The sequence below is a fragment of the Lissotriton vulgaris genome, chromosome 3_1 (assembly GCF_964263255.1).
Source record: "Lissotriton vulgaris chromosome 3_1, aLisVul1.2, whole genome shotgun sequence".
NCBI classification, from domain to species: domain Eukaryota; kingdom Metazoa; phylum Chordata; class Amphibia; order Caudata; family Salamandridae; genus Lissotriton; species Lissotriton vulgaris.
This window is the reverse complement of record NC_141689.1, coordinates 498435506-498462354: the sequence shown is the minus strand read 5'-3', so window position 1 is coordinate 498462354 and position 26849 is coordinate 498435506. Positions and strand designations below refer to the sequence as shown.

Here is a 26849-nt window from a genome sequence, read left to right as displayed (position 1 = left end):
GGGGTGGCCTTTTCAGGGCCAGGTCTGGATCAGCGCAGATGATGGGGGTTACGACCCAGTCATATACATGAAGCTTTTTTGCATACAGAGTAATCTGTCATAAAGTGATATTTTGCTCATCGTTCGCCATCATAGGCATGCAACAGTTTTTCCTAATGAAGTGGTCTTTGTTTAGGTCACCGACTTCTGAGCAATTTGGACTTGGACCACGCAACTTTATCTTAATGTGATTTTACTCCACGTGGGACGTGCAATTGAATGAGCAGTGTTATCATAGACCATAGCAGTCCTGCACAGCCTAGAAGAAGAACGATTAAGGGGGTATCGCATTTCACATTTCAGATTTCATGGAGGCGCTCTTAATAAAATGGTACCAAAGGGGATGATGGACAGAGCGTTTGAGCAAATCAAACACTCACCCCCAGTCAACTGATCTGGCTTTAATCTATCACCAATCTTTAGCTCACTCCACCACCCCAGTTCAGACATGGCCATATGCAAATCAGTCTGACCCTGTGCCTCATGGGAACAGTTCAGCCCAAACTGGAGTGGTGTGGCTCACTGGTTAGAGGCGACAGACCCGGAAGCAGAGAACAGCCCGGGACCAGGGTTCAATTCCCGACGCGGCAGGGTCGTGGACCAGGGTCAACGGACTGGATAATTCTCGCCTCGGTGCCTACTCTAACCAGGGATCACACTCGGCAACTCTGGGCATTAAGCTTGCCTCATCTCTACAACGGCCCCCCACAAACGCCAGGGATGCCTGGTTTCACCTTGGAGATACCCAGAAGGGACCATCTCACAGGGAAAGCCAGGACGGGTTCCCCAGCGGTCTTCAGCGCCAGGATGCTCACGGGCAACAGTGCGCTTTACAAGTCCCACACATTTACATTTACATTTACTGTCAAGCCAGGTCTTCCCTAGACTGGAAACAAGCGTCCTAGGAATGGTTTCGGATTCATAATACTCGCCAGGCTGGCTTGAATCCAGTGGTAGAGTGAGCAAGGGACCTACGTTTGGGAATACCCTGCCAACTTAGGGCGAACAAAGCGATACCAAAGGGGATGATGGACGGAGCGTTTGAGCAAATCAAACACTCACCCCCAGTCAACTGAAGAGTGAAAGTAAAGAGTCTATTTGTTGCACTCGCATAACGAACATGGAGGGGGCCTCCCTGCAAGGCAGCTCGGGGGCCCCCCTCCGGGCTCAATCAGGAGCCCTGCAGCCAGAATGCTGTGCTGAGGGGGCTCCCTGAAGCTTGATGCCCCCCCCCGCACAGCGAGGGCTCTGGGTGCCTGTTACGCCCCCGATTTGTTGATGCGCAGGGAGCAGGTTTTTCAAAACCGTCAGTACCTTGGAATGGGAATTAGAAATCGTGCAATAACCCCTTGTATTAATCTCATGATTTACCAATATACATGCCTCAATCGAAGTAGCAGTATTCCTAGGAGAGGTAAGCATGGTTGTGCCTTCTATAATGCAACTGTACTTTGGTGAAGTGAATTAGATGTAATTGGGATGCTCTGGTAAGTAGTCATTCCTATATTCATCAGTTCAGTAATACTCTGAACTACAACCTTTGCTGCCTTGGCCTGTAACAGCTGAAGGTTCACTGGTTGAGACAAAGTCTGTATCACTGCTGCCACTGGTCTAGGATGCTTGATCCACCAATACTTCTAGTATGTGGGGAAATCACCAACAGCTGTCAGTCATCATATCTCAGAATTATTTGCCCTATCGAGGTTGCCATGGTTTAAAAAACACTATTTAGATGATGGGAGTTACAGCCTGCCACAACCTATTCTTAATTGGAAAATTATTTTAAACAGTGTCAGATCGCCTCTCCGAAGCGATGCTGAACATCAACCAAGTCTCCCGGGAGGTAACCTGGGGAGCCAACCCAGATGGGTCTCTATGGCCTTTGTTTTGTTAATTATTTAATTGCATTCATTGAGGTGTCGCACCTCTTCTAAAATATGTCTGTTTGTCAAGCTAGCAGAGTAAGGGAAGGCAGGAGATACTATTTTATGTTAATGTTACTTCTGGTTCGGCTGACTCAAGAAAACTAGCATTAGCAATGCCAACAGGCGTGGCTTGTGAATGAAAGTCGCTTTGATTTATTGATGGGTTTAGGCATATGTCACAATAAGAAAACTAAACATAGTAGTGGCTGTCCTTCTTGCAAAGGCATTGTACATATCGTTGTTTCAAAGTGCATATAAGTTCACCATATTTAGAAACAAAATGTTGTCCATTAACCCCTTCGCTGCGGCGGCTATTCCGCCGCAGCGCTAAGGGGGTGGGGCGGCCGCGCGGCGGTTCCGTGCTTGTGACGGAACCGCTCCGTCACGGCTCGCGGGTGAGCTGTGCTTGTGACGGAACGGTTCCGTCACGAACCCGCCCGCCCATTATTTCGTCAGTGCAGGCGCGGAATTTGCGCCGCGCAGGCGCGGCGAGCGGGCCGTGACGGAACCGTTCTGTCACAAGCACAGCTCACCCGAGGCTTGTGACGGAATGGTTCCGTCACAAGCATGCAAGGCGTTAAGTATCATTGTTTACCGTTCCAAGATGGCCAACAGCATGCCATAATGGTCGTTTGATTCAGAGGAAGCAGCCAAGTCGGAGGCCCCACACTGCACACGAAATAAGCGGCAAGCAAATAGGCAGTTAGCAGTGCCTAGACAGCAGTAATATTTGCTTTAGAAAAATTGAAATAAAAAGGAGGCGAGGCAAAGAAATGAAAGGGGAAGTTTAAAAGGAGAAAATTAAAAACTAAAAGGACTGACCAACCAGCCAAGATATAGAAGCACATTCATTTTTAGGAGGATGTGCACGCTATCGGAGACACCCGTCATTCACAGGGCAAGAGAACCATTACCACAGGCAGTACGCTGTCATGGATGAAAGCAGAGTGTAAATGACGAGGCCTTTTTGTCTTCCTTCTCTCAACTGGCCTCGTGTATCTATAGGGACATACATTTTTATATATGGTTGTTTGTATTATTTGATGTTTTTTTATCACAAGATCCTGGAAGACTTAAGCCTTCAGAAGAGATTCTAGCAAGAATTATTACAGCGGGAAGCTGCAACCCTAGAGGGTACCGAGCTCGAAAAATGTTCTCTGCCAAAGGTCATGTGTGAGATTTCATTGACAAAAAACAACCTGTCTGTAAGCTGTAATACAGAGTAATAAACATCCACCCTTAAATGCTTACATACTATGTTTTTGACATTCAATATGCCAGGCCCACTGCCTTTATTGTAAGTTTTCATTATTAACAATCAGGTCTTTAACTTTTTTCATTGGCTTATCACAACAACCAATTCAGGCCTACTGTGTTGGCCATAAACTTTCCCACAAGGAATCCCTCAGATGTACAGTAATACAATGGCAAATATGTACACAATTACAGTTGTCAAAACAATCTAAACCCCCTGGAGTCAAATTAAAGATTACCATAGAAGACTTGCACTATCTCCATGGTTTGTTCAAGTAGGTCACAAAAGCTCTTGCTTACTATGGTATTCTGTGTGATTCCATATAACAAACTACTAGGCTTGTAATTTGTGCCGAATTGCAATTGACAAAACAATATACAATGCCTCTCAATAGGGTCTTAAATTGAATCATCACAGTGGAAATATTTTACTCCCATAGTTTTTGAGATTGGTCACCAACATACTTCACAATTATGATAATCTGTGAGATTACATGTAACCAAATACTTGTCTACAGACTAGAACATAATGTGATAACAATCCCCTGTTCGAGGCATACTGCCTTTAACAAATGCTGTTCACAGTAAATACATCAGGCATACTGTCTTTGTCATAACCTTCCATAATAAACATATCAGACCTATGGCACCTGGCATTACTTTTTTCTGTATAATCTGAGATTCCTTCTATAAAAATGCCTGTAGAATAGTAGCAATCCATTGACTTCAACATGCTTTTCGCAATAAATACACCCGGCCTACTGTTTTTTTTTCATAGCATTTCATAATAAGCCAATCAGGCCTCTAGCCAGGACCATTGGCTTGCCACTATACTAAACTCAGTCCTGTTGTATTACAAAGAAGCTTTGCCACAAACCAGAAAGTGCAATACAAGCACTTCTTTAGTGGAAGACAACTTCGTCCCAATCAAATCATCTACTCAGGGAAATCAACATGTGGGTGGAGCCTAAGCCCTCAGTAGTACTCTTAAAGCTCTTTTTTTGCTGATCACATAAGGTCTGTCGGAAGCTGGACTGTCAATGCAAAACAAAAAATGATTGTGGATTACTGTAGCCCTGGGCAGCCCATGCAGCTCTCAAACACACAAGTGCATTCTGAAGTCGAAAGTTAATAATGGAAAGGGATGGGAATTTGTATTACTGCCAGGGACAGAGAAAATCAAACAGTCAAGTTATGTACAGGCCTTGAAAAAAATCACAAAAATGTTACTAGACCTGCAGGTCTAGGGACTTAAATAATCTACTCAACCTAATGCTCTTGACCCATAAACTGTTTTCAAATGATGTGATTGTGGACAAATATTTTAATTCATTGAGCGGCAATTTTCTTCATTGTAACATACGAGAGTACCTTCAATTATGCAAAACCTCTTAGGTTTGATTTTGAGAGATATATATATATATATATATATATATATATATATATATATATATATAAAATACAAATCTAGACACATGTAGGATACACATGACCCCTGGCTTGCCACAGTTCATTATCATGTTAAAAACTATCACTTTTAATAAATGCATAACTAAAGCATGAGGGGGGGGGAGGGCATAGGACTTTTTGTTTGGAAGCACACAATGCTGCCCAATCAAAACATGCACTCCTGCCACCAACATGTGGGCGGGGCCAGAGCCCCTCTCTGAAAGATTTTTTTTTAAACTAGGATCATATATGGTTTGGCGTCAGTTGCACTATCAAGCCTGACCTAAAAACAATATTAGGAGAGGCTAAATACCTCAATGACCACAGGTGAATAATTAGCAAAAAACAACGGTCTTTAAGCCCCCACAGAGTTTGCTCCTGCAGTATGATTTGAGGCAGGCATGATGCGTCACTGGTTTGATCTATAGTGTCTGTGGAAACTTTGCAAACAGAAAAGCACACCATTAAATCTTAGGACTATGGACATGCAAATGTGTGTGTGTAATGTTAACTTTATTTAAGGATTGAATTAACTGTATTTATTGAAGTCCATATACTAAAACAAACCCTAATTAAATAACATCAATTGAATAACTGGAAATTAATCACTGACCTTTGACGGTAAACAGAAAATAGAAGGATGTACCCTTACAATCTCTGAACGGTACAATGTGCATCTGGACTCAAATTCCAGTTTTCGCACTTGACCAAATTGTGTGATCCACAGCCCAATACTTTACTTCACTAGGATTCATTTTCCTTAACAATCTCGTTTGAGAGCACATTGAAGTAATTCAGTAGTGGTTTGGCGAGTAATAAAAACCTCACTTATATATGGTTGATATAAATTAAACATTGCTTTAGATTTATTAACAAAATAGGCAGTATACATTGGGACCACGACAAAGCGACACATTTTTGCAAAGTCGTCAAGGTATGGGAGTATTCCTGAATGTTTTATTTAAAAAAATATGACAATAAATGGCTCTCTATTTAGTGACATAATCGTATGTAGTTGAGACACTGAGAAGTGGTGACAAAAACACATTTGTCTCATTTTAAAATCTATCTTTTTTTCATGACATTCGTTGTCTGGTTTATATCTTATTGAGCTTATGAGGTCTAGCATGGCACCCTTCAGGCTCGCCCTGATGATGTGGTGTGGTTGTTTCATAACTGCCGACTCGCCAGCTTCCTGCGGCTCATCCAGGGCAATGGAGGACACAGTCCTCATAGGTCCTTAATTTGAGTAGATAAGAATGAGGTCACCCGCAGTCTTGCAGAAATATTCTTTGGCTTGCAATAACACCTTGCTGACACAGACCGTTATCATGGTGTATTTCACCCCTCCATACAATGCTGCCATTAAACACAAAACAAATACACACATGCTATTTGCCTCAGTCTGAAGCTGCAGAGCTGCGAGATGAAGCTCTATATAAAACAGGATGTAATTGTTAGCATGTCACGTGGCATCTTATAGGTCTTATAGGTCTTCTGCTCATATACATTTCACAGAGGAGAACAACCTGCACAGAGAATTAATCAATAGTGTCCTGGTTATGCGAGTTCAGCCCCATGTGGATGTGAGATTCCAACTTTTTGTCCTTGGTTCATAAAGTGGCGGCTTGCACAGATCGGGGTTGGGATAAAGAAAAAAAAAAAACATACCTCTTCGCAGCGTCTTGCCACTTTCTCCACCGTCGTGTCCGAACAGGGACAGAGCACCCAGGCTCCACTGAGCCAATCACAATGCTGCAATGCAGCGTTGTGATTGGTCTGCGCGCCATGGTTCAGCGCTCAGCAGGGACTGGGCATGTTCTCCAATCTCCACCCAGGCTGTAATGCAGCTTTGATGCAGAACATGCAAAGTGCACATGAATGTTTGTCGGGTCTAAACATTCATGCACAAACCACTCCTCCCCTGCTCTGTCAGCAGAGCAGCCCGCTCCGCCCGCAAAGCTGTAGCAACAAGGAAAGAATAAAATGATAACTAAAAGTTATTTCATTTTTCCTTACGTTACACTGCTTAAAAGCAGTGGGGAAACGCTCCTCCGCCCTAGAGGAGGGGCCGCTACTGTGTTAATGAATGAACTTTTGCCAGGCAGCCTGGCTTGGCCCTGAGGATTGCAACTCGGACCAATTTTAAAACGATTACCTGGCTACGGTAAGAGTGAGAGTGAGTGTGTGTGTGTGTTTGTGTAGAAAGACACACAGGAAGACAGACATGGCAGTGCCTCCAGTTTGTGTACATCTGGCAGCCAAATGTTGGCAGTGTCTGTTCGACATATTTGTGTAAACAGAGCAGGGGGGGTGTGAGGGAGATAAAATACTGCGTTGTAACGTTGCAGAGCATCAGCACGCCCAGAGTGAGAGAGGTTATAATGTTCGGACTCCTGTCAAAGAGTGGGCTTCCTCAGTGAAATCTTGCATCTGTCCCAGGAGACAAGATTCAAATTACGCCAGGCACCTCATGTCTGGTTTTGCATCTTGCTAGGCAGTTACTGAAAATCGTATGTCCCATTCTAGTGCCATGTTAGGTTATGTTTGGGAGCTCTTCTCAACTACCCTCCTGTGGTTGGTGTAAATTTGTGTTGTGCAAAAATATCTAATGACAGTTTGTTGTGTTGTGTCAGGCACCTCTGCTTTATTATCTAATGGTCGTTAAATCCATTGTTTCACGTTATGCTGTAATGTGCTCTGAAATATATGGCACTCAAAATATTTCAGCAACTAATCGCTTTGAGAAAGGAGTACTCGGACTCTATTGGGAGCTCATGCCCAAGAGCATGTTCACCTGTGATTTTCCAGCCCCCTCCAATACCGCCTCCCCGGGAGAAAATGAATGTGTTGCAGGTTTATACAGGTTTTTTTTCCTGAATTATTGTACCACTCTCACTTTAATTTTGATAGCAACTCACATTATTTTTTTAGTGTGTATTGTATTTGCCTGGTGGCCACGCTGCAGATGTGTGTACGAGGTTTGAACTTTTTTTCACCGATCTTTATTAGGTTTTATAGCATTCTTAATACAGTTTACAGATCAGACGCGTTAACCAGTTATACATGTTAAGGCATGATGATCCCACCATAATCACTGTGCATACGTTATACTTCTCCGGGTCCATCAGGAGCTACTGGTTCATTGAGTTATTAAACTAGAACATGTTAAACAATAAGTCATAGCAGCAGCAATCGTATTCTAGAGGGACTCAAGGTGAGGGGGTGGTCCTTTAAGCCCATAGCACATCTCCTCTGGATGCCCCCGTGTCCCCCCTGCAGTTCACAACCTCTGTATACTTCACATCCCATTCACTAGAATGAGCTAACATGAGCAGGGGCTAGGTGGTACTCTGCAGCGTAGTTCCCTCCGCCAGCGGGTTAAGCACCTCACTCCTGCACAGAGAGTTCCTCAAGGGGCACCAGCTGTCCCATAACAAGTTTTCCCAGTCCACTACTAAGGGGGTCTTGTGCAGTCCTTCAGCCTCCTCTCACTGCAGCGCCCCGTTCTCTGTCCTGCACCACCCAAGTGTCACCGCGAGCCAGTTTCCCAAGCCGGGCAGAGTGTTAGCCTTCCAATGCATGGCAATCAACCTACGGACCATCAGCTTTAAAGAGGTCAACAAAACTGGTCATAGCACTGCCTGCTTTCCTGCATCTAAATAGCTCCAATACGCCACTCGCCATGATGTTGAGGTTATTTTGGCATGTTATGTCAGCTAGTCTGTTCGTGACCTCGAGCCACTGGTCCTGGACCATGGGACCGTTCCAGAACATATGTGCCATTTCAGCATCAGGCTCTTTACATCGCAGACAAGTCGAAGCAGATCTGAATACTCTGTGGAGTTTTGCTAGGGTGAAATAAGCCCTGTGCAGAATGTTGTGTAGTATGTATTTAAATTCAGAGTCACTGGAAATGTTATATTGGTGTAGGAATACGCTATCCCATTATTTGTGTCGATTCCCGCGTTATGTCCTTCTTTGAACTCTTGCTAACTGAGAATAAGGGGTCCTGTAAAGTGTGCATAAGAGCTCATGTTAGCCATGTTATCAGGCAATGACCCTCGCCTATGGTGTGCAAAGTGAGTACGAGCGGTCGCTGGTCCGGTTATGTGTCGACGATTTGCCACAGCCAGCCCAGTTTGGCCATCAACCGGCTGTGAGCTAGGAAATGTCCCGCTGGGAGATCATCATGGTCTCTCAATTGCTCAAATGGGATTAGTATACTGTCATGAAACAAAATCGTCCAAATGTCCTATGCCGACTGCCTCCCATGTTGTCAACCTTTCTCTCTCGACCAATTCCCCATACTGTCAGATAGATCCAAGTCGAATCCCATGGGCGTATTTTGGCACATTCTGCAAAGGCGCAGAATCCCATGGAAGCTGCTATTGGCCACATGCAATAAGCCATTGGCCCCCTAAGGGATCACCCTCTGTGGTAAGATGGCCTCCAGCACCACCTGGTGTGTGCGGACCTCAGAGGGGATACCACGTTCCTCCGTATACTGCCCCACCATCCAACCAGCAGGCCACTGCAACTATGCTGCTAGATAATAAAGTTCAAAGTTTATGGCCACAAGGACATTTCTCTCTACTGGTAGTTGCATTTTAGACTATTCTAGACGGTAACTACCGCTATTTCAAAGGAAGTCCCAGAGCATGGCATGCACAAGTGCGAAAGGTACTCAGAGGTATGTTCACCGGGAGATTATGGAAATAGTACAACAGGTGGGGAGTATCACCATTTTCGACAGTGACACTCAACTTTGCACTGAAAGCGGGAGCGTTCTCCAGAGCGCCAACTGGGGATGGAGGTAGGCAATGGCTTTTGTAAGGTTGCCAACTTTAAAAGGTACTGGGAGGTATGGCAAGTATTGATGCCCAAGTATTGGAAGGTATGTGACTCCCAGCGAAGGGGGTGCGCTTCCACTATGAATTGTTGTAACCGGGCCTCCAGGTGTATCGGGAACAGGCAAACGTTCGACCAATTCACCCAATCCGAAACTCCGACAATATGTCTGTGATCTCAGTGGTACCCTCTCATATGTCCGAACATATATTAGAACAACGTCCGCATACAAGGAGACGACTTACCACACCTCTTCTATTGATATGCCCCATGCCTGGCCCTTCTGTCTGAACCTCTGCGCCAGAGACTCCATTCTTACAGCTAATAGAAGCGGGGGAGAGGACTCGCATAGCAGGTACCCCTGCTCACTAGAAAAGGAGGTGAAGCACACTGCCGCATCTTCACCCATGCCATGGGCTCTGAATAAAAGAGGCTTATGAGACTCTGCAACCTGCCATCCATGCCCAGTCATTAAGGTCGAGAACATATATACCCAATGGACAGTGTTGAACGCTTTCTCTAGGACCAACACTACGCATACGGCTGAAGGCCACTGGGTTGGTACGGTCTCTAGCTCTCGGTGGAGCCTATGTAGGTTAGGTGTGGTGGACCTGCCGGATATAAAACAGTTTTAGTCCAGGTGGATCAGGCAGGGGAGATGCTTGAGCAGCCTCACTGCAATGATCTTGCTTAGTATTTTGTAGTCTGCTCGGTGCAAGGACAGGGGTCATATGACATCATCTCCTTGGGGTCCCTACCTGGTTTTGGAAGTGAGACTAGTACCGCCTCGAAAAGCATTGGCGGGTGTCGCCCTGCCGCCAGAGCAACATTGTATAACTCCTACAACTTGGGGGTTCTGTAGGCCTTCATATGCCTTATAAGATTTGACGGGTAATGTGTCCAAACCCGGACTTGTGGCTGCACCCCGGACAGCTCCTCGGATCTCCTGCTCTGTAATGGGGGTGCTGAGCTCCTCCCCATCTGGTGGCTTAATAACAGGTAATGTGACCCTGCTGAGGAACTCCTAGATTGGGACTGGATGGTCCACGGGAGGGGTGGGAGAGCAGGGGGTTATGGCAGGGGGGGTTGGTTATGAAGTGCAGGTTAATGGGCACTGAATGCTGCGTCTATATCCGTTTGGCTGGTAGCCAGTTGTATCAGGGATACTCGTATCATAGTGATAGGGGAGGTCAGTACAGCACTTCTCAGCAGCCTTGCCAACAACTTGCCAGATTTGTAACCTTCAGCGTGCATCTTTGCCCCGGTATGATCTATAATCTAGGCAGCTCAGTGTTTCAATTACATTTATTTACTGAGTTTTATATAGCTCGAACTAGACCCGCGACATCGGGTATCAGAGCGCTTTACATGAGCACCCGTTTCGTTACAAATGTGTACACACTTTTTTTTTCTTCTTTTAAAAAAAATGTTTTGTTAGGCACGCAGAGATTAAGTGATTTGCCCAGAATCACAGGAAGTTGAGCATTGTTGCAGAGACTCGAACCCGGTTCCCCAGCTACAAGGTCAACCGCTCTAGCCGTAAGGCTACATCCACTCCCCAAAATGGTAAGCATGGCACTTGGTTACTGCCGCTAGCCCTGACCCTCCAGAGGATGTGACCGGCGCGCGGCACCAGGGCAGTGCTTAATTTGTGAAACAGTAAGTACCAGGCCCTTGCACCTTGTACCCAAAGCATTGTGTACTTGGACTGAAGAACCCCATCTACATGTACATAAGGATGATGCATTTCAAGAGAAGTGCCTGACCTGGACACTCCTATGTCTCCACTGCTTCATGTTACATTCAAGATACAAAATCACATGCAACAAGTAGCTGACCTTGCCTACTATTTTGCCATTTTAGGGTCTGCTTTCAATGGTTCTTGTAAATACAACATCGCCTAACGCGGATACCTGGAGTGGACTCTACGTTTCTTTGCAGTAATAACTATAAAGCGTCAGCGAAGGTATAAAATATGCTACATGGAGCCAAACCCCACTCTGCATTCTGGGAAACAAACCCTTTTTTTCCCCAGAATAGAGGGAAAGAAAATGCGAGAGAAAGGAAGCAAAAATCTTGAGCAAAGAAGTGGAATGAGATAGAAAGAAAACATGGGAAACACATAAGAAAGAACCACAGATGGTTATAATAAGCTTTGAAATGCTAAATCAGGAAAGAAAACCTACTCTGCACTCCAGCAGCTCCACTGTACCCAAGGGGTATTTTTTCCCCCATTGTCCTTGGTTAATATATCATGGGTCACAATTCTGCCTTATGTCCTAGTTGTAACAGTGTTTTTATTAAAAACATTCAGACTGGCGTTAAGGTATTTCTAACCTTTATGAGGCACGGTTCTTAACGTCCTGATGAAGGCCCATGACCCGAATAGACTTAAGAGGGGCAGAAACATGCTGCACCAACAATCTGTAAGAAAAGGGTCCTAATATTCCTATTATGTTCCCATTTTTTTTTACCTCATTCTAGCCTTGTTCTAGGGAGGTGTCAAAATATATGCCCCAATCCCTTGTCCCCAAAAACCTCCCCCCCCCACCCCCCACCCCCCTCACCTCCCCCTGCCTTTGTTATGTATATCAACACAGTGGCCTAGTCAGTCTACAAAGATGTATAAATAAACGTTTAATAAATCTTATTAGTATCTTGCATCACTGAATTTAAGCCATTGTAAAAGATAGATTAGCCAAATAAGACTACATTTTGGTTCCATGTACATTAGTAAATGTAAGTTCTTGATTCCGCCAAACTGCAATTTATGAAAGTAATACTTGTTAATAAAACAAGCATTGGCTTGCCAATAGGTATAGGTGGAGCTATTTGCTTTGCCAATTCTTTCTGCTGATTGCACGCATACATCAGATGCATGCATTCATGTTGTGCAGTAAAAATTGCAGAATTTGGCAATTTGGCGCAAAACAGGCTACCATAACTCATCTCATTATTCTAGATCAGATGTTCAAACTTTTAAAATTACACAGTCAGTTGTGGTGGTATCTACCTTTAAAGCCATGCCACCACCTGGTGTAGAAGCGCAAACAGAAACATTTGTAACGGTTAGAGCACTTGGAGTTTTCCATTTGGAAGAACTAGTTCAATATATTCAGTAAAAGATTGTTGCTTTCAGTACCAGCCTGCCCTCTGTGGGCTGTTTGCCACCTAATCCAGGATTAACCAGTGCAATGGACAGATTGACGATAAAAAATTAAAAAAAAATTAAAAATGTTAAGTAATAGGTTTCTTTTTCGGGTCGCAGAAACAGTACAATTAGGATTCCAAACCAGACCGCTAATGTAATTCATTGACCATTTTTAGTGCTGACCAAGGTAGGGCTGACTGACGAATTAACTACAATAGTTTCACAGAGTTACCGGTCCTACAGGTAAAGATCACATGGACATTATCCTTCTCAAATTGTTTGCTGGCTGAGTCATTATTAGGGTACACACTTTTCAACGTCCACATTTAAAAAAAAATATAATAGGCATTATAACATGAGCGGTCACATTTTTTGTGGCCTGTATGGCTTAAGGCATCATGTTGCCAGCCCCCCCCTCCTCCGGTGGTTCTCGGCATGCCCGCAGCCAGCTCTGCAAACTGACGTCACCGACCTCATCCTTGTATCGAATGCAATCATCACTGTAATCCTCTCTGGGATGAGAAAACTCTGGCCTGCTAAGACAATTTCAATATTGGTCAACTTCATTTGCTAATGTATAAAGCATGGCTCCCTAAGGGTCATCAATGTCAACCAACCTAGAGGGGGACTGTTAGTTTCTACCAAAGAGTTTAAAACTCCATCTTCTACCCATGTCGGAGTCAAAAGGCAATTTTGGCATTCTAAACTGCGATAACCTCCAACGGCTGCTGAATGACTTAATGGGTTCAGTGACTGGTGGTTTTTAAGATATTGGGGATAGAGGTTTTACTGGTAGGCCATACAATGTTCCACTGACCTACCAGGACGAAATATTCTGACATGAACTAGCTCTTTTTTTAGGCAATGTCCTGTGAAGCTCTAGTATCCATGGACGCCACTAAAATGCAATTGCTACTAGCCAATTTGAACACACCGTCTTCTGATTGTAAAGAGCTAGGCCTTATATTACCACTTAAAGGTCTGTCAACGCATTGTACACAGAAAGCTGGTGCAAAAGTATCTAGAAGAGACCCTATTAGAAAGCTCCAGTTACCCACACTTAGATACTATCTCACACAGCTAGGGACCAAACTAGACTTTGGTTTAAAGAAAATTGATCAGTTGGCCACAGCCCCATCCTCTTTGTACACATCTGGTTTTGAAAAAATTGCGAAATAATGTGATTTTAAAAAGGAGTATCACACATTGCTTGATGGCTTGAACTGCACTTGCAAACTTATCTTGTTCTGACAAATGTAGAAGAGTGTTCTTCAAGGCTAATGTAAGTGTATCGGATTTAGAAACACAATTTAATTGAAAGACTCTGTGGAGTTCCCACCAGAAGTTAAAAAACGAGATAAATGGCTCCATCTGCTCAAGCTGGTGATGCTCCATTTATGCAGCATCTTGACTGAATGCTCCATTTAGGTTTGTTTTTTCAAGGTTCCCATTCAAATATTTTTCTGGAATCACAATCTAATAACTACTGAATGCTTTTCTACCCGTGTCCTGCCGCAACAGTGCCCCCTACAAAATACTGCAACCATCATCAATGAAGCCATCAACAGAAACAGACCGCTGTTCAAGACAATCAAGCTCTGCATCAAGCCCCTACTTGCCCCATCTATTCACAAATGTGCACCTCTTGTTTCACTGACATAATAGAGAAGGTCAGGCAGAACAGCAATGACAGGAGGCCTCCTCCCAGTAGAATCCCGCAGTGGTCAGCCTTCAAAGCCCCATCTCTCCCAGATCTTGCTGGAATAATCAACTCCCTCAAAGTGACTTCTTATGAAGAGGAGTATTACCATCATCATTTACCAAAGCTCTCTCTGGGGATGCTCTTACCCCTACTTACCATTGACAGTGCCGCTCACACTTGAGGCCACTTCCAGAAGAGCTCAAGGCAGGCTAGATCCTCCATCTCCTAAAGAAGCCTACACTAGACCCTAATGACCTAGACAACTGTAGGCCCATCTCTCACCAACCATTGAAAAAGTCATCTATGTTCAACCCCAAGTCCAGATCAATGCTAACCATCTCCTGCATGACAACCAGCTTGGCTTAGATAACGCGGCAGCATGAAGACCCCAACCTCACACATCATAGACTATGTCCTCTTGACCACAGATAAAGAAGACGATTCCTGCCTCCCGAAATTGCTGGACCTCTCTGCTGCCTTCAAAACAGTTGACCATCCACCCTCATACTGAGCCCAGAGACTTGAATATGAATTCACTGCCAATGTCCTTCACTGGTTCTCCTACCTTTCCAACCAACACCAGTTCGTTCACACAGGTACCCCCACATCGCAAAAGATCTTAATCACTTGTGAAGTCCCCCAAGACTTCATATTGTCTCCAGTCATCTTCACCCTACACCAGGGGCGTAGCTAGAGCCTGTGGCGCCCGGGGCCATTCCAGACTGGCACCCATGGCATCCGCAGCCCCATGACCGTGCGAGGCCAAGTCTCGACTCGAATTTCGAATCTCACCCGACTGTCAAACCTCTGGCACAAATATTTCTTACATGTATCACCCATAGCTGCCAAGGTTTCAGATTGTTTTTGTGTGACATTTTTATAATTTCAGTTTAATTATGAGTGACATTTCAATGACTGAGTGACACTTTCGCACGAGCAAAATCAAGCAATGAAGACGAGGGAAACATAAATATAGGAAATTGCACCCATTTGAGCAAAGAGAAACTCTAAGAAGATCTTAAAACAGCTGCAATTGACCTATGGCTTTGCTTTTACTCAATATTTGTGACTGCTGTAATTTCTACTGTAATGCTCTTTGTTTATCATATATGGCCCAACACCCTTGTATAGTATCATTGAGATGCCTTATATCTTCTATTTCATTTGTAAAGCACTCTAACATCTTTCGGTCCCTCTCTCACATATGGTATAATGTGTGTCTGATGTATGCTCTGCTATGAGCAGCACTATTGAACAAATGAACTAACACAATGACAATATCGTGGGTACTCAAGTCTAGCAAATGTTATTCCTAGCACATATCTCCTTACAACAGATGAAGTGTTTTCATGAGTAGTTCATTCATTCAGCAATAGTTTGGGATGGAACTAAAGTGCGTTACAGTGTTTACAAGCATTGTGCCTGGTGTACTGCAAGACATTGAGGGCTCCCACCCAGAGCACAGATGTAAAGCCGGGTCCTGTCATGAATGTGTTGACACGTGAAGTTCAATGTAATAAATCTGGAACCAAAAGATATGCAACTTTTTTAACCTCATGACCCGTGAAGTGTTGAGATGGCGGCACGAAGATTACAATGTTAGTGTGGTGAGATCAAAAGATAAGCAAAGAGCTCTTGAGGCAGACACACAACGTGTGCTTGAAAACGCATTAGAGCCATTGTCAGTAAGAGTTTTATTTCTACTGTGCCCCCGGGTCGAGAGGTGCCACTATGCGAGAATAAATGAAGGCGGTAAGGAGGCAGTGGCGAGCTCTTAGTACTAACAACACTGACAGGCACTGACTCACTGTACAGGTTGCAGCTGCCTAAACGGAGCGCTGCCATTCATTGTGTAAATTACACAGAGGCTGGTGGCACTTACTGGGGCAGTGGCTGCAGAGTCCGGAGAAGTGTGGTGCCAGGCGGTGACGCTCCGCTTCAAGAATTGCTTGACACACTATCTTTCTGCAAGGCTCATTTAGGCCGCGATCCACAGCACGCCATGGTAATTCGGGTTTGCCTGCCCGGGCTGCCTCAGTTAATAGTCACCCTTCAGGCCAGTGAGTCCCGGGGTGGACCGCCCAGTGACACTCAGACTCTGTCCTGGCGGCCGCTGCAACCCGGGTCACTCACTCTTCTCAGACATCCTCTGGTCAACATTGTTGAATTGGGGAGCAAGGAAGTATTAAGCAAACAGCTGATAGCGCACTACAGGCAACAGGCAGATGCGAGCTGCGTGCAGCAGGCAGCGATGCTGCTGGTGCCATATTTGAATACTTATTTACGGAGCCACACAACACTAAAGCGTCCTCGTTTTCTTAAAAATCTTCCCGGACCCGCTCTGGCAGCAGGATGTGACGTCCCCCGGGGCCCGGCCTGAATCACACAACCTGATTGGTCGGCCGTTGCGCTGGGGTTCAAAGTGAACATTGTAGCAGTGTGAGCCTTCAGACTGCGAGGAGCCTCAACTGCAAGCCCGTGTGAGCCGTGGGGGCTTGGCGCCGCCATACTTAACAGTCAATCAGCACTTGATTCAGAAAACTCGCACCAAGCTTGTGCCTAAAGCGAAATGCTGGGAAGGAAGCGAGAAGCCATGCTTCCGAATGCCGTTTCTGCCGCCATTTACAGTCAGTGAGAAGAAACTACAAAGGCCGCCGCCCTCAAAATAGTGCCGCCCCGCACCCCACTAGCTACGCCACTGCCCTACACATCTCCACGCTATACAGGGTACGACTCTGTACTCTATGTAATGTTGCGACCGCACAGTTGCGGTCTAGTTGATCAGCGCACGTAGACGTGCGCATACGCGGTGGCGCACGGCGCCGCGTACGTTATATAAAATAAAGGTGGGCGTGTCCCCGGGTTAGTCGGGACCACGCGACGAACCAAACAAGGTGTCCGTGTGAGTCCCTCATTGCGCGCCCGTAACCTGCGCGCCCCCGGGTTCTACAGACCTGACAATGGCGACGAGGGGTGTCTGACCCCACGCTGTGCCCCCTGCACGGCCCGGACTGCGTAAAGGGTCCGGCCCAGGCCCCATGAGCTGCCCCGCCTGGACCGGCGAGGCCCCGGCCGAGACCCGGATGAGGGCATGAGACTGCGGCCGCCTCATGGTCGCACTGCCACGCACACACGCGGCGCCTCCTGGTCACAGCGCCTGCAGAGGATGGCACGTGGTAGCGTTGCACACTCACGCTAAACCGCGACACGTGCCCAGCAGCGACTGACCTGCCGGTGGCGCCCATCCCCACGTGGAGGAACCTCGTCTTACGACCCGGAGCGCAGCGCCCCTAGTGGAGCCAACGGTGCCCGCGCCACGATGACGGCCATCCCCCCAATCGAGCCCTTTGTGGTCGACGGCGCACCTGCCTCTTTGGCGCCGAGATGGAAGGACTGGACGGAGCGCCTCAACTTCTACTTTGAAGGTGCGGGGACGGCGAGGGACCGCCGCCGAGCACTCCTCCTGCACCTAGGAGGTAAGGACATCCACCGCATCTACAAGACTCTGACAGAGGCCACGCCACACACGTACATCACGCTACTGCAAGCGCTTAACGCCTACTTCGAGCCCATGGTCAGCAAAGACTACGAGCGGTTTCTTTTCCGCCAAGCCCGGCAGGAGGCTGATGAGTCTCTAGATGCTTTCCATGGGAGGCTGAGGGAGCTCGCTAGCACTTGTGGATTCAGGGATGAGCAAGAAGAGATACGTGGTCAGATAATTCAGAACTGTTATTCATCCGATCTCAGGGTCAAGATTCTCCAGGAAGATGGGAAGCCCCTCGCTGAGATCCTGAAACTAGGCCGCTCCAAGGAACTATCGAGAGCGAGAGCGTCCCACATGGAGGCAGCGTTGCACAGGCCAGCAAAAAGTGAACAAGTCAACGTCGCAGAACAAGTAAATGTCGTCCGCCCCAAACAACGGTCACTCGGAGGGAAGAAGCCACAGGAAAGGCGGAAGGAATGTGGATACTGTGGAGGCACACCTCACAGAGCAAAAGACTGCCCAGCGAACGGCAAGAAATGCAGCGCGTGTGGGCGTTGGAATCACTTCGCCTCGGTATGCAGGTCCTCGAAACAGAAGACGGAGGCAGCGCATGCCATCAGAGACAGCCCAGATAGCGAAGATATGGACGACGATGTCCATGACTACCCCATACACTATGTGTTTGCCATCGATCAGCCGGCCAGGAAGAAAAAGCGCCTCCCGAAGTGTCGCATAAGAGTGAACCAGCAAGAGGTGAGAGCCACTATAGATACAGGGGCCTCTATCGAGTTAATGGCAGCGGACGTATATAACCAACTGCGTGACAAGCCAACCCTAAGCAAAGCGAAGATCCGAGTGTTCGCCTATGGACAGAAAACCCCAATACCACTCATCGGGTGTTTCAAGACTAATATCTGTCATCAGGACAGGACAGTCCCCTCCACCATATATGTGACAAAAGAAGGGAGCGGCATGCTACTCAGCGGAAAAGCCGCCGAAGAACTCCAACTCATCTTCTATGCCATGGCCGTCCTAGAGGATGAACTCGATGCAATCATCGAAGAATTTGAGGACACGTTCAGGGGCATCGGGTGCCTCAAAGGGAAAGAGGTATCGCTACACATTGATCCATCCATACAACCCGTGGCACTCCGGCACCGGAGAATTGCTTTCCACCTCCGAAAAAAAGTCGAAGAAGAACTCGAGAGTCTCGAGAGACAAGGAATAATCGAGAAAGTGGATGGGCCCACGCCTTGGGTGTCACCGATCGTAGTAGCAAGGAAGCCTAAACAGCCAGGGCAGGTTCGCATATGCGTGGACATGCGCCTGCCCAACGCCGCAGTCAAGCGAGAGCGTCACCTGACGCCCACTGTTGACGACATATTGAGCGAACTCAATGGAGCCAAATGGTTTTCCAAGGTAGATCTTCGCTCGGGCTACCACCAGCTACCACTCCACCCAGACTCCAGGTACATCACTACCTTTTCCACCCATGTGGGCCTACGCCGACAGATCGCTGACAGAGACGGAACAGAGGTACTCTCAGATAGAACGTGAAGCCATAGCTATCCACTGGGCGTGCAGACACTTCCACATGTACGTGTATGGGCACCCGTTCACCGTCTCAACAGACCACAAACCCCTAATTCCACTATTCAGGGGGACGGTATCGAAACCACCGCCCAGGATTGAGAAATGGATTCTGCAGCTGCAAGAATATGACTACCTGCTAGAGTTCAAACCGGGAGCCACCAACCCAGCGGACTTTCTATCACGCCACCCGAGGGCAGCCACCCCGGGAGAGAGGGAGGATGCTGAAGACACTGAGTCATACGTGAATGCAGTGGTTGAAAGGTCCAGGCCACTCCCCATGAGCTTGGACATGATCATCGAAGCCACCCAAAATGACGAGATCTTCCAGATTGTCTCGAATGCCATACGCACGAACGAGTGGAAGACGCTCCAAGCGTCATTAGGCCAGAGAACACCGCAAGCGAAAACAGCCCTGGAAGCGTTCTTGAGGGTCAAAGAGGAGCTGTCAGTTGATAGCCAGGGTTGCGTGCTAAGAGGGCCCAGAATCGTGATGCCGGCTACTCTCACACAGCAAGCCATTGCCCTTGCTCACCGAGGACACCAGGGAGTGGTGAAAACAAAAAGCAGACTTCGTGCCAAACTATGGTTTCCAGACATGGACGCACAAGTGGAACGGGCCGTCAAAGAGTGCCAGTGGTGCCAAGCAGCGGGGCTCCCAGAAAACCCGCCACCGGTCATCACAGAAGTTGGCCCGGAAAAACCATGGGAGCACGTCAGCGCCGACTTCGGTCACCTGCCAGACGGAAGACACATGCTTGTCATCATGGATGACTACACGAAATATCCGGAAGTGGAAATTGTTACATCCCTCACTGCAAAAGAGGTGATCGCCAAATTTGAGAAGACTATCGCAACCCATGGCATCTTTGTGAGAGTCAAGACCGACAACGGTCCCCCCTTTCAGAGCCAAGAGTTTGCTGAGTATCTAGCGGAGTGGGGGATCCTACACCGGAAAATAACACCCAGATGGCCACAAGCAAACGGAGAAGTAGAAAGGTTTATGCGCACGTTGAACAAAACCATCCGGATTGCCCATGCTGAGGGAACATCGGTGGAGAGAGGAATCTACTCCTTCCTCCGAGAGTACAGGCTTACTCCACACCGCACCACTGAGGCCGCCCCAGGTCCATCCACGATGGGACGCATAATCCGAGACACCCTCCCAAATCACCCCACCTGGAACCCCGCCAGTGCAGAATCATGGAGGACTGTGTCCAACAGGAAAAAGTCTAATGACTATGCAAGTTTCCGGCGAAAGTCCAAAGAGTCATCCATTGCCGAAAATGACCGGGTCTACGTCCGAGACAGGTATCCAGGGAGCAAGTTCAGGCTCCCGTTCGAGCCACAACCATGGACTGTCACTGCCCGGAACGGGACCATGGTCACCGCCCAGCGAGAAGGAGAAACAGTCACCAGGAATGTCTCATTCTTCAAAAAGGCTGCCAGCCCCCGGAATAACCCAACTAGCTCGGAGAGGGATGGGGGATCAACAGCATCGCCAACCCGGCCAGGAAGCAACCAAAGCACTCCCGAAGCCGCCGTCCAGGAGGGGGACGTGGACTCTGCAGATGAACAGCGAGCCTCCAGCACCCCCAGTGCCGTTCTCCCCAGGAGCCCCCAGAGCCCTCTGGGCACAAGCACTCCCTACAGTGAACCACCCCGGAGAGTGCTGTTCCGTGGTGAAGCAACAGGCTATGGACTGAGAAGGAACCCAGCGCCCTCCTCCCGGATGGCCGACTACGCAGTGGGCTGAGAGACCGTGAAGAGACTAGAGACTGGTAACAGGCCGGATGGCCACGTTTTATTACTTGTTTGGACACTCAGAGCAATGCCATTTTGTTGAGGGGGGGGGGGTCTTTGTTCATACCAAAGGTGAAAAGGAATGTAATGTTGCGACCGCACAGTTGCGGTCTAGTTGATCAGCGCACGTAGACGTGCGCATACGCGGTGGCGCACGGCGCCGCGTACGTTATATAAAATAAAGGTGGGCGTGTCCCCGGGTTAGTCGGGACCACGCGACGAACCAAACAAGGTGTCCGTGTGAGTCCCTCATTGCGCGCCCGTAACCTGCGCGCCCCCGGGTTCTACAGACCTGACACTCTACTCACAGATAGCAGCATGAAGATTCACCAATAATACATAACTCATCTTGAAAATCTTCTCGGCTTTAAACATCCCAAGCCTCAAACACTTCCTATACATCATCCAGACCTGGATGTTCAAAGCATACCTGAAGCCCAATCCAACCAAGACAGAATCCAGTTATATGCCGAGAACAAAAAGCAGCATACAATACAAACCTGGCTCAATGACCTGAACCTGGATGGCTTTGAACCCCAACTTTCACTGAATGCCAAGTTACTTGGATTCATCGTGAATACCAACCTCACCCCCTTCCCTGCCATAAAGCAAAGATGGCCTGGTATCAGCTCTCACTTCTAAAGAAAGTCAAAGAAAGCCTACCTGACTCCACACTAGCTCTCTTTAAGGACATCCTACATGTTGCAGCACTTCTCATACAGATCCTAAAGACATATGGTATGGAACTGGCTCTCCTTGTCAGCCTGTACCAACTTCAAAAGCCAGTTACATCATTTATTAAGCTATTATGACCAGCACCCCTGTTATTCTTACAGACAAGCTCACCACCTCTGGTGGTTCTCTGCATCCCTGCAGCCAAGACAGCATCAGAGTGCAGACTGATTTTTATTTTATTTTTTAAACAAGGCAGAAGGCTATTTCCATCGATGCACCCAGAATCTGTATCCCTGTATCTACCAGGACAACACAATGTTGCCCCAGGTTAGGAAAGAGTTGAAGACTCGCCTCTTAAAGAATTCTACATCACAATGCATTAACTATCTACAACCAGCTTCGGCTCCTATTACTCATTGACTTTATGCTCGTATTTGACCAAGAACTATGTTCTGCTGCCTTTGGGGCAGCTTTGCACTATGGAAATACCATACACAGTCATATATATGCATATGCATATTGTACAATACCCAGCGGATTAAAGACCAGTCATGATGGTCACTGATACATTTGATGGATCAGTTCCAGAAAATTACCCATTTTGGTAATTTGGTTTAAGTTGCTGGTTTGTCTGGTTAGCTTGAATTCAAGTTTTTAGTTAGATGAGGTTACACACAGAATGGAACATGTGACATCCAGGGCTCTGGGGATTTCATTTGTACTGTAAGATGAGCATATTTTTTTCGTATCCCCTCATTATAAGTCACCTTTTAATGCAGGAATTTTCACCCAAAACAATATTATGCAACCTGTGCTTTTACCATGTGGTAATACAGACTGTTTAGGCAACAAATCATCCAGGATAAACGTGCAGGCTCAGAATTATGGGTGGACATGAGGAAATCTGTGTGGTGGTGGTAACTTCCACATATTATTCCCATCACGGGGTGGGGGAACCACTTGGAATTTCCTAGTAATAGAACAACAATCGCACAACCTGAAGTTGTCGATACTCTCAGGATCTGGAAGACTGGGTGCAAACGGAGGTTTAAAGGATAGTTTATCAAAGGAAGGTTAACACCTAAAACAAGACAGGAAGGTTACAGAATTTTCGTAGGTTAACTTTTGTTTAACACATTAGCAAACAATAACTCGCGGCCTGGGTTTTGAGGATTACATTTTTCTTACCCTGGTTCACTAAACTTCAGCTGCCATGTAGGACTAATAGAAGAATGTAGGGCAGGTCCTACTGTAACGTACCTGTTGGTACATGCGTGCAGTAATATTACATGACGCTGCACTAATATCACTGCCACTGTTCTAGCTAAGGACCATCCTGCAGCACTGTATTTGGAATCAATGAGTGCAATGGGCATGTTCCTTAAATTAAATCCTGACTTTCTCCAAAGTAATAAAAAAAATACCACTTTCACCCTTTTCCTGAACAACCGGTTGTTCTGTTTTTGGGATTCCCCGGCCCCCCTTATTTTACATATTCCTGCATGCCTCCTATGGATGCTTTACACTGTGGAATCCTGCCAAGGTTGCAAGAGGTTGTCTGACCCCACTGAAGGTTAAACTAGTCAGTTTGGCTAAATCGGTGGCTTGCGACCAGGTCCTGGCAGCAGGAGGATTCTTGGCCGGGTACCCAGACTACCAAGCCTTCATGCACCACAGGCATTTGTGCTAACCACGGGTTAATCCTTGGAAGGCAAAAGGCGGTGTTACGGGTGCTTTGTGGGTCTATAGGTCATACGATCCATAGCGCCAGTGGGACAGGCTCCTTTTTTTAACATCAGAGAACTAGAGGATTTCGTACAGTTTAGAAAAAAACTTAAAACCCATCTTTTTCCCAGGGTGTATGTAGTGTTGCATCACTTGCTGTAGGTAAACTCTGCGTGTGTAGTGGAACCGTCGGTCTTTCAGAGCCAGGATACCAGTGGGGTGATAGAGCGCTTTATAAATGCTGGATACATTACGAGAGAGAAAAAGAGAGCGAGAGAGAACGAGAGAGAAAAAGAGCGAGAACGACAAAGAGAGAGCGAGAACGACAAAGAGAGAGCGAGAACGACAAAGAGAGAGCGAGAACGACAAAGAGAGAGCGAGAACGACAAAGAGAGAGCGAGAACGACAAAGAGAGAGCGAGAACGACAAAGAGAGAGCGAGAACGACAAAGAGCGAAAAAGAGCGAGCGAAAAAGAGCGAGCGAAAGAGCGCGCGAGCGAAAGAGAGCGCGAGCGAAAGAGCGCGCAAGAGAAAGAGCGCGCAAGAGAAAGAGCGCGCAAGAGAAAGAGCGCAAGAGAAAGAGCGCAAGAGAAAGAGCGCAAGAGAAAGAGCGCAAGAGAAAGAGCGCAAGAGAAAGAGCGCAAGAGAAAGAGCAAAAGAAAGAGCGCAAGAGAAAGAGAGCAAAAAAGCGCAAGAGAAAGAGCAAAAGAACGCAAGCGCAAGAGAAAAAGAGCGCAAGAGAAAAAGAGCGAGAGCAACAAAGAGCGAGAGCGACAAAGAGCAAGAGCGACAAAGAGCAAGAGCGACAAAGAGCAAGAGAGCGACAAAGAGCAAGAGCGACAAAGAGCAAGAGAGCGACAAAGAGCAAGAGAGCGAAAGAGCGAAAGAGAGCGAGAGCGAAAAAGAGCGAAAAAGAGAGCGGGAGAGCGAAAAAGAGAGCGAAAGCGAAAAAGAGAGCGAAAAAGAGAGCGAGAGAGCGAAAAAGCGAGCGAGAGAGCGAAAAAGCGAGCGAGAGAGCGAAAAAGAGCGAGAGAGCGAAAAGAGAGCAAAAGGGAGAAAAAGAGAGTGAAAGAGAAAAAGAGCGAGAGAGAAAAAGAGCGAGAGAGAAAAAGAGCGAGAGAGGAAGAGAGAGAGGAAGAGAGAGAGAGAGAGAGAGAGAGAGAGAGAGAGAGAGAGAGAGAGAGAGAGAGAGAGAGTCAGAGAGAGTCCCTGGTGCCCTGTGTGCACCCACTGCTGACAACTCATTCAATCAAAAGACGGTGAAACGGTAATACTCCTTGGGTGTTACTTATACAAGAATACCAAGGAACACCTTTGTATTAAATACAGACAACTGAGATAGATAATGAGAACCACTGAATCTTGAGCAAGGCCCAAACGAAGTCTATATTGGACACAACAGGTCTGTCAAGAGGAAAGCTGATGCAGCTGGTAAGAGAGACCAAAGGAAACAAGCATTTGCAATGCAATAGGTCTCACATTTGCGAGAGTATGAGCTATTGGCATTGTAAATGACAATGCCTTTTATTTATGTGTTCTGAAAACCTGCAATTAGTGCATAAACACACACTTTTTACTTATAGTAGCAGTTGCTTATGAGAAGCAAGGCTGTCAGTAACTGTGCCTGTTTTACTGCCAGCCGTGCATTTCGTAAGCAAGGACGATAAGTACAAAGTGCATATTTACACACGCTTGCAGGCTTTCAAAATACATAAATAAAAGGCCTTGTCGTTTACAATGCCAATAGCTCAAACTCTCCCAAATGCGAGACCTATTGCCTTGAAAATGCTTGTTGAATTTATGCGTAGCTCTTGACAAATGGGACCTTCCATATGAAAATGCAGGTGCTGACATATAGGAGGTAATTCTTGGCACAGGAGAGTACATCCACATTATTGAGCGCCTATGTCAAAATGCTGGCCCTGGCGTACTTCAGGATAATTTTTACATAGGAGACCGCCAAAAGTACTGATATGAGGGAGGGTGGGGGGTTAAATCAATCCATAGAAAAATGCTAGTCATACCATATTTATTGATATTTTTGATTTAAAGGGGCACCAACGGCATACTGGGGATTATCTATTACAAAATGCAAACCTTGGCATACGTGAGAATTTTTGACCTGGCACAAGCCCATGGAAAATTCTGTACATGGCACACTTTAAATATTTCCAAACATATGGAGTGAGCCGATGGCAAATTTTGATGAAATGGTGCTTTGTTCTTAGGCGGGTTTGGCTTCTTTGGAGGTATATATTTCATGATTGCCCTTTCAGGGCCTATGTTTTTTTTAGCAAATGTATTTGACCACTGTGCTATAAAATCCATAATTTTACCCCATTAAAAAATCTATTGGGGGAAGACTCCCCTTCTCAGGGGACCCTCCTAAAAGAAGGCTGTCTTATTCGGCTCCTCTGTTGGAATTTGGCAAAGTATTATGTGGACAACTGGTGATTAGAAGCAGCAGGGAGCAAAGAGTAGCGTGTATACAGAGCGGCTGGGGCAGTAATTTGGAAATGACAAAAAGCATGAAAAAAACTGCTTGCATTCAAAAGTGGGTACACCTGATGCACTCCCGTCCTACCTGCAAATTCTTTGTTTGTATTCAAAGTTCGGGCATGTGACCCACAATACTTATGTGATTCTGGTGCCCGTGATTAAAAGGGATAAGCACATTCAGGAAAAACAACTTAACATTTTTTTGCAAGGAAATACAGCTCTGAGCACCTCGGCAATTTTTGAAGCTCAAGTGAGAAGGCGGTGGGTAGAAAAGTAATAAAAGGGGTCAGTGTCGAAAAAGCAACTTGACGCTTAGTCGGGGGTAGTAAGCGCTATATAAATGCAATTACAATTCTAAGATATGTGAAAGGCGTACCCCGCGGTTCTGGGGGTGGGGGGACACCCCTCAGGCACTGTGCACGGGCGAGGACTGAAAGCGGGGAGGGAGTGACCAGACCACTCTCTGATGTCAGCTGGGGACTGGTGCGTTGGCTCACTGAGGTTTTAAAACAAGGAACAAAAGGGTAATTGGGTGGGGTTAGCAGCAAGAGTTTTCGGTTTCTGTAGTTGGGCTGGAGGAAAGTGGGAAAGTCAAAAAAAGGCTCACACGCTTTAACTGCATTTCTGTGTAGCAACACATACCAAGCTTTCTCTGTCAGAATGAGGTAAGTTTCCGGACTCAAACCAGTAAGGGGATCTGTA

General features: G+C 46.7%; 1 protein-coding gene across 1 annotated transcript in view; it reads right to left on the bottom strand.

Annotated features, from left to right (window-relative positions):
• LHFPL2 (LHFPL tetraspan subfamily member 2) overlaps positions 1-26849 on the bottom strand; it is a 406613-nt gene that overhangs the window by 317697 nt on the left and 62067 nt on the right. The gene's annotated exons all lie outside the window — the stretch shown is intronic.